This window comes from Adiantum capillus-veneris, chromosome 21, assembly GCF_014529385.1.
Source record: "Adiantum capillus-veneris isolate H3 chromosome 21, ASM1452938v2, whole genome shotgun sequence".
Taxonomy (NCBI): Eukaryota; Viridiplantae; Streptophyta; class Polypodiopsida; order Polypodiales; family Pteridaceae; genus Adiantum; species Adiantum capillus-veneris.
In genome coordinates this window covers 107,621,311-107,630,374 of record NC_140951.1, presented here as the reverse complement: position 1 = coordinate 107,630,374, position 9,064 = coordinate 107,621,311, and the positions used below count along the sequence as shown (strand labels likewise).

Sequence of the window (9,064 nt, the reverse complement as noted above, 5' to 3'; positions counted from 1 at the left end):
TCCTCCTTGAGTGACTGGAATGCTGAGAGTCTCTGGCCTCTTCAGCATCACTCTACTCCTCCTTAGCCTCAGTCTCACTCTCGAGGTCCTTCTTAGTATCAAACTCTCTTTCTGACACGTTTGGAATAGGGTCGAAATGGGTGGAATCAGTGCGCAACAGGGTTGACGATTTTTGACCACGACTGACTTTGGGCGGCATGTTTGTAGCTGAGAATTCCAAATGGGAGATAGAGCTCTCTCGTCTAAGAGCAATCAGCTCGTCTCATCGTGATCGCCAAAATGGAATGGGAGCTGGTCTCTTCAAACAGCTATTCTAATGTTAGAGTTCAGAGCTACTGATTATCTAGGTAGTTCAGTTAGTGAGGACTGAAACAAAGTACTGGACTGAAATAGAGAAATAAACTGGAATGATGTACTGAAATGAAAGACATTGGACGACGGGAAATGGTATTTGTAGATTCAGATCAATAGCTCAAGGATAATCAGTACAATGTACAACATGCTTAAGCTCAAATGAAGTATGAGGATTGATTACAAGAGTAAATGATTACAATTGAGGCTAGGAATCTAGAAGTAAGAGCTCGTAAGCCAAAAGTTAAAGGAACTCTGACAAGCCAAAAGCCAAAAATCCCAAAAGACAAGAAGCCCGGTACAGTGCAGCAGGTCCTGTTTATAGCTCTTAGAGTTACTACAGTAACTATAGAAATTACTGCCAGTGTAGCTGTTCCCGCTTCCCATTGGTCGGCCTTCTAAGGAGCAGCTCCCTCCTGCTGGGATTGTCCTCGCCTTCTACACAGTCTTCCACATCACACCATATCATGACTGGTTTAGCACCTTCTCTAGTGGGAGTTTTGGTTGTCTACACTTGGCCAATGGGTCGGCATTTGACATTGCAGGTGCAGGAGATGTTTGTTTGTCAATACCAGTGGTGCATCATATAAGCGACAACAAGTGCGCTTTGTTCCTCAGCTCAAACATAGCTTGGTCTCGGAGAGACAGTTAGCAGATTGTTGGTGTCAGACACTGCTTAGAGAGCGACCTTTCTAGATGTATTGCGGCTCATTAGTGATTGCCAGAGGAGCTCGCAATGGCTTGGTATATCCTATGCATATATCTAAGGTTCGAGACGACATGGTCTTGGTTTTGTTGTTGGCATGCTTTGAGCGAGAAATGAGATGTGTCTCCTTCACAGTTAAGATCCACCATGCTCACAAGACAGAGCATTTAGCTGTGCCAGACGTGCCAGTAGACTCTGTAGAGGTAGAGGTAGAGCGACAGTAATCTAGTGAGACACAACAGGTGCTGTCTGAGTCTATGCAGGTAGAGGTAGAGCGGGCTGCTCCCTAGAGACACATATAGAGATGATGGACATGGAGTTCTTTGATATGCTCATGCTAGAGGCTGATGAGTTGGTGCCAGGACGCACAATTCCGCCTATGAGTGAGAGGGATGTAGCCATACCAATGTCGACATTGACACATACACGATGGGTAGTCTTCATGATTGAGTACATGTAGATAGTATAGGGGAGGCAAGTACAACTAGGTTTGTGTAGATTTTGTTAGTGTTCGGGCATCTCATGTACGACCTACTAGTGTCGAGGCCCGACCTAGAAACTGAAGTGGAGGAATTTGTAGTAGGGATTGTCAGTCGTACGGTGACTGATACTAGCATGATGCATAGTAGAGTTTTGTAGACCATAAAGAGTTGTCTGCGGATTTACATGCAAGCTCTAGCGTGGATAAGCATACTCGCCTATCACTAGAGCCGATACGGCTACATGCAGATCGATTGAGCGAGCCAGTGGGCATAGGTTGAGAGAGTCTCTCACCTGTTTTCTTGTACATACTAGTAGCTTAGCTAGTAGGACCCACTTATTGGCACATTTGCCTTTAAGTGGGAGATTGTTGGGATAAAGGACTCTGTGCCTTGCCCGATCACCCAGGCTATGGGCACCCACCCACTGACATCACCTTTTTCTTATACATATACCAAGAATAAGGAGCTCCACACTTTGAGGTTGACTCCACCCACACAACATTCTACTCTCTCCTTCTTTCCTTCTCACACATACACACCACACTGCATCCACACCACACACACACGGATCCACACACATGGAGAGCATCTCACTGATGGATCCATAGAGAGAACAATACTACAACCTCTTTCTTAGATACAAAAAAAAAAACAAAATACAAGTGCAAGAAATGAGGCACTTAGAGTTCCTCCCCATTTGTTCTCCCCTTGTAGAGCGCCTCACCAATGGAGCCATGGAGAACATCTAGAATGCCAATCACACACTCCACAAGCTACTACTCTTTTAGGATTGAGGGATACAAGTATGTGAAGAGCATAGTCTTGCAACCTCTTTTTCAAACACAAAAAACAATCAAAATACAAGTGCAAGAAATGAGGCACTTACAGTTCCACCCCATTGGTCCTCTCCCTTGGAGAGCTTCTCGTTGATAGAGCCATAGAGAGCATCTAGAATGTCTTATCACATATTCCACAAGCTACTACTCTTCTATGCTTGAGGGATATAAGTATGTGACGGTTAGAGTCTTACAACCTCTTTTTTTCCTACCCCAATGGCAGAGGCCTTAAAGGCGACTTCTCTTTTGATGGTAGAAAATACAATTTCCAATAAAAATAAATAAATAAATTAATTAGTGATTGGTTATAGAAGTTAGAGCATTCATTAGAGAAGCCATCTTTTGAAATGATAAATTTCTTCAAAGGCATACAGATTTTGTGGCAATGTGCCCATGTTCCCCCCCCCCCCCCCCCCCCCCCCCCCCCCTCCTCTCTCTCTCTCTCTCTCTCTCTCTCTTTTCTTTGATGACTCAACCCTACTTTTTCTATTGTGAGGTGACATCTCTCTCTCTCTCTCTCTCTCTCTCTCTCTCTCTCTCTTTCTCTCTCTCTCTCTCTCTCTCTCTCTCTCTCTCTCTCTCTCTCTCTCTCTGCCCCTATCAAGTAGCAAAATGTTGCCTTCTAGCTTGTTATTGCTCAAGTTGATGATGCTGATGTTGAAAAGGGCATGTAGGTTGGTGGGACAGATGGGTCTTGTGAAGAAGGAGTGTGCCATGTTCAACTCTCATAGTTGCGGCCATTCGCCAAGCACGAAGGATAGTAGGACCCCATGGAGCAGATCGCAATCCTGAAGGAATGAAACAACAAGCCTATGAAGCTGTTTTGGCTCAAAGCCAAGAATTGCATGTTGCGTAAGCTGCCTGGTTGAATAGTCATGGTGCCCTCTTTGTGCCCTTGAGCCCATTGGAGATGAGATCCAACTTTTGTAGTGCTTGAAGGCCCCCAAATAAGGTGAGGATGCTTCCCTACAATAGATTTTTGATGAGGTTCACGTGTAGAGGGAAGATTTTCTTGAGAGGAGGTGGGCAAGAGGTGGAGAGATAGGGGGGAGAGAGAACTCGTAGGGTAAGAGAATACACACTGAGGTTGCTAGTGTGGGGCTATTGCACAATCCTTAATTTATGGATAGCAGGGAGACAAGATGTCTGTTAGTGTGGGGCTGTTGTAGAACCCCCATCATGCCTCCATCTCCTTGAGGCTCTAGCACAGCTCACTCCTGCTCCAAGTCCCTCCTCTCCTTCAAGTTCAACAACCACCTCTTTTGCATCCGCTTCACCCCCCTTTTCTCCTCGCACTCTACCTGCAATTTTTCCTATTGAAAATTTGGAGCATCTTCGATAAGTGTGTTGGCTCTAATATACCTAATCAATTGCTCCATCACCAACTGCTTCCCAATACCATGTCTAGGGTTCATGCTGTGGTGCACACCACCCCGCATGCAAGAAGCTGTACCTAATGTGATGTCATGACCACTTGCACAACTATTGCTAGCCACAATGACAAAGCTTGCTTGCTTGGGTGCAATGTTGAAAAAACATTTATGAGAGACTTCACTTCTCTATCTGAGGAGTCTTGAAAATCCTCTCATGCATGGGAGCTAAATTGCGACCATTTTGCTTCAACTCCATAAAGTCTTAGTCATGGGACTTGAACATGCAATCAAGAAACTATTTAGGATGCATAAAACCAATAGTTACAGGCATGCGAACCAAGAAAAGATACATGGGAAAGTACAAGTGTTAGGTCATACTTGAAAGGCAATGAGAACTCAAAGCTTTGGTGGCGACTCCTATTGAGGGCCTTATGGCTCTAGCTACTTCTTGCCAAGCCAATTGCTTCTTGAGGCCCATATCTCAACCTCATTTTAGCCTTTCATATAATCTAGGGTGGAATACCAGATCCAGTGGAAAAAACAATCTCTTAAGGATACAAGACACAAGCATGAATATTTGGTTATAACATATCCAAGGTGCCATAGGCATATCTACTTTGCTAGCATAGAAACATGGTTTTCTCCCTCCATCTAATAAGTAAGGTGATAAACCAAAAGCCAAAGCAATCAATAGAATCCACCCCAAGTCACAAAACCAGATTGAAGGCCTTCTCTACATAGCAAAGAAATTATCCCTTTTCAAATGATACGATCATGGGGACAAATCCATAAATAGTGATGGGTATCCCCATCCATGTGATAGAGATATGGACCACAAGTCTAATCATATTGGCTTCTCTACTCTAGGCATGCATTCATGTCAATCATTGAAAGAACAAGAATACATCCTAATTCCTCTCTCTCCTCCCACACATTGGCTAGAGCATGAATAGTCGCATCTTCAAACATATTAAGGTCCATATAGAAAGGTTTCAAAGGAAAGAACAATGGATAGTATTCTTGCTAGTAGCAGCTCTACAAACTAACTATATTCTTTAGCAGTTGGTGGGCGTTGACCAGACATAACAACCTCTTCCTCTCAAAACAAGGTGAAGTATTCACAGGGCATGACAGGGGCCTTCAAAAGGCCAAAAGGTGACTATGAGGGGTCATGGGAGTTAAAAATATATTTTGAAAAGGTAAAAGCTCATAATGATATATGCCAAAGAGAGAGAGAGAGAGAGAGAGAGAGAGAGAGAGAGAGAGGGCGCTGTTTATTTAGTCCTTAATGTAAAGTTGTGGAATTTAGTTTACTTCTTAAGAAGTGTTCGAAAAAAACCGGGGTTTAGTTTATTTTTAACCCGCTAAATTTGCAAAATCTTGTCTAGATTATGAGATGGCCATGCCAAACATCTGTAAATATTTACAAGTTTTAATGTAAAAACCGACAAATCTTTAATACTTTGACATAAAAACAAGCAAACCTTCAAGTGTGCCCTTGATTTCTTTGGTTAGGAAAAATGCTTTTGGCAAGCCTTGTTCTTAAGTATAACATGATTTGTGGTTAAAAATAAATAAATCAAAAGTTTTAATAAAATTATTGTGTTCAATTTTTAAATCATTTGTGGCACCCTTTGCAAAAAAATTAAAACAAAAAATATTTTAGTATTTTTAATAAGAAAATGTAAATTTATTTATGGCAGCATGATGGTGTTCAAGCATCGTCTACTTGCATTATTTGAACATAGAGGATGCACGATCGATCTTTTTTATCAGCGCCATTTGAATATATGGGGGCAACACAAGATTAATCCAAGCATCTCTCAACTGCACGATGTGAACGTAGAGAAAGTTGAAGTCACCTTGTTGGAAATTGTATCTCTAGCCCTCTTATTTCGTTCCATCGTGTGAATCAGCCTACGTCTAGAAATCTTTATGCTAATTTGACTCAGCAACAATTTTTTTTTCCAAACTTTTGAGCATTTCCAAATGCTGGTCCTTCGTTGCAGACAGTGAAGAGGCTTTTTGTACGAGTAGAGAGCCGAGGTTTCCAAGGTTTTCTCTTCGTCCTCCCTCTCTCCCCTCGCGAGTCGCAGACGGCTTCCAAACTCCATAGCCAGTCAGTCCTGCAAGGCATCTCTCCCGTCCCTCAGAGCCTCCGATCTGACAAGGTACCGTGCTTTACCTTGCTTCCGATCTGTCATTTTTCCACCTCAGGGCCTGCTGCTTCAGCATGATCTACTTCGGCAAGCTCTGCCATTTAGATATTTAGAGTTAATCTTTCTATCAGAGTTCCACCTTGGAGACTTGCCCAGTATTTACGGATTTTTTCCCCATTTTCTCACATCGCCAGTCTCAAGCTCTCCAGAAAGCTTTTCTCTCATTGTCCCTGTAGCAGTTTCTATTTTCTCTTGTGTGAGCTTTTCATCACCGGCGCACCTGTGCGTTTGATCTACGTCCGTGAAGATGGCTCCAATGCAGGTGTCACTTCGCAGTGCCATGGGGGTTTTGAAGGATCAGACTAGCATCTCCTTAGCCAAGGTAGCAAGTGCAGGTGTAGCTGACCTTGAAGTAGCTATTGTGAAGGCTACGAGCCATGATGACACTCCGATGGAGGAGAAATATGTGCAAGAGGTTCTCCACTTGACGTCCTATTCAAGGTCTTATGTTAGTTCATGCGTCCAGGCTATTTCCAAGCGTCTGAGTAAGACTCATGACTGGATTGTGGCCCTCAAAGCCCTAATGCTTGCCCATCGCCTGTTGAGAGATGGAGATTCTGCTTTTGAACAGGAGCTTACACTCTCTGGCAGACGGGGTCTGCATGTCCTGAATGCTTCAGATTTTCGAGATGAGGCTCATTCAAATGGTTGGGATTTTTCTGCATTTATTCATGCTTATGGCCTCTACTTAGATGAACGCCTGGACTGCACCTCGATTGGTTCATTTGCATCTTGGCAAAAGCAGGGGCGGAGATCCCCTTACAATGAGTCTAGATATGATTACAGTGATACTGGTCGCTACAATGATGCTTACGGATCTAGGGACTCTGAAGATCAAGGGAGACTAGCTCAGCAACAGCAGAGCAAAGCTATTAAAGACATGAAACCAGAGGAGCTATTGGAAAGTTTTCCTTTTCTTCAGCGCGCGCTTGACCGCGTGTTAGCTTGCAGGCCAACTGGAATGGCAAAGGTCAACCGGCTAGTGAATATTGCCCTCTATCTGGTGGTGAGGGAAAGCTTTGTGCTATATACGGATATCCGTGATGGATTGGCCATACTACTTGATGCCTTCTTCGACATGGAGCCAAGAGAGTGTAGCAAAGTGTTTGACATATACAGCAGAGCAGCCAAGCAAATCGATGATCTCATTTCATTTTATAGTTTTTGTAAAGCTTTGGGAATATGCAGGACAACTGAATATCCAACGGTGGAGAAAGTCTCTGATGAAATGCTTGAGACTATGGAAGATTTCTTGCGGAATCGTTCTGACGCAGATCGAGGTTTTAGGAGACCCAGAAGCCCAGTCCCAAGGGCCTCAAGCCCTCGACATGAAGCCACAGAAGAAGCAGATTATGAGATGAATGGCATAAAAGCTTTGCCTGCTCCTCCACTTCCTGCCAATGAGTCTGTGACAGCTGTCCCTTCAGCCAAACCAAATCCAGTTTCTGTCAATAATGATGACAGAAATGCAGACTTTATCAACATAAATGAGCCGGCAGTGTCGATGGAAGAGCATGAAAACAAGCTTGCACTTGCTTTGTTTTCTGGTTCAGAGACTAAAGTTAACAGCAAGTGGGAATCTTTTTCGGCTAACGAGGATCAAAGCACTGCATCAGTGGGTGGGACAGGAGCATTGGGCAAATCAAATAATGATGCTGCTGGTTGGGAGCTAGCTCTATTAGACACTGAGAGTGATTTGTCAAAGCCTAGTGGAAAGACATTGGCAGGAGGATTCAACAATTTGCTTTTGGACAGTTTGTATGAACAAGGGTTGGATCGCCAGAAGACGCTCACTGCCACTGCCCCTTCAGGGAGTGCTAGTAGTGTAGCCATGCCAGGCCGGTCACAAAGCAACTTTCTGGCCCTCCCTGCACCGCCAGCGGCCGCTACAGCCTTATCGGATGACCCGTTTGCCGCTTCTGTGAGTGTGCCTCCACCTGCATATGTTCAGATGTCTGAGTTGACACAGAAACAACAGCTACTTGTGCAGGAGCAGCAGCAATGGATTCAGTATCAACAAGCAATGATGCAGGGCCACATAGGTATGATGAAATTTCCCAGTAACCCATATGCAGCTTCTTTCCAACCTGCAGCTTATCCTGTCTCATATTATGGGATGAATCCATATTACCGATAGGTTGGCTGCCAGCGGTTTGCTTCTTGAGTTGACTATGTCGAAGCTCCATGCCCTGCAATGAGTTTAAAGCATATGTGCTTATCAGTTTGTGGGTTGTTAAATGGCTTTGCAAGCTCTTTGTTCTTCCCTTGCTCTTTATCTTTGTTTCTACAACTTATGCTCCTCTATTACCCGAGCCATCATTCGGTGAGAGGCTTGCTCTGTTCATTTTGAGTGAGATGCGCCCTTCCCCATGATATGTAAAACCCAGTTGCAGTACAACAAAGTCAAGACTTAACAGGGTTAAAGGAGCCATGTATGTGCACATGTGCTTATAGGCATCACATGTGCATAGGCATCATATGGATCATACATGTGTAGTGTGAAGTTCTGAGTAAACAAATTTTGCTTTGCTTGTGTGATGATTCTGGGAGGTTGGCGTAGGTATTTGTCGTGGTATTATCTCATTTCCATGGCGGTCTCAAAGTTGTTAAATGTCTTTTTCTCTTTGGGTCTTCCTTCTCACTTGCATTGACGAGGTTCACATACATTCTGTTTCCTATAAATTGCGATAATTCAACGGTGTTTCTATGTGAGGCATGCTTGTAAGTTGGCTTCACCAAAGATATCCACTGTAATGAAGGTTGAATCAGTCCGATAAGACAACCAAATCAATAGCTTTGCTCCTTGTATACAAGCAGCGCAAAGCAGCTTTTTTGTTTGTTAATAACTCAGTAGATTTGGTTTTCCATGATCTAATGACTCTCATTTCGAAATCCTCTAATGTTCACTTTGAAGTTACCATACTGTTCATAGTTGCAGTGGCCTACTTAGCTATTGTACTACTCGTGCTTCTTGACAAGTTTAATACAACGTGGTTTCAGTCATCATTCTGGACTACTCACCATCAGAAGCACCAGCGTAATCAACAGTAGCACATTTGATGCATAACCAGTGGCTTCGTACATCCCTTGAGATCAC

The 9,064-nt window shown here is 43.6% G+C and overlaps 1 pseudogene; it reads left to right on the top strand.

Moving 5' to 3' along the window:
• The first annotated feature begins 5,730 nt into the window (after nt 1-5,730).
• Nucleotides 5,731-8,505, top strand: LOC147431493 (putative clathrin assembly protein At4g32285 pseudogene; annotated as a pseudogene).
• Nucleotides 8,506-9,064: the final 559 nt, after the last annotated feature.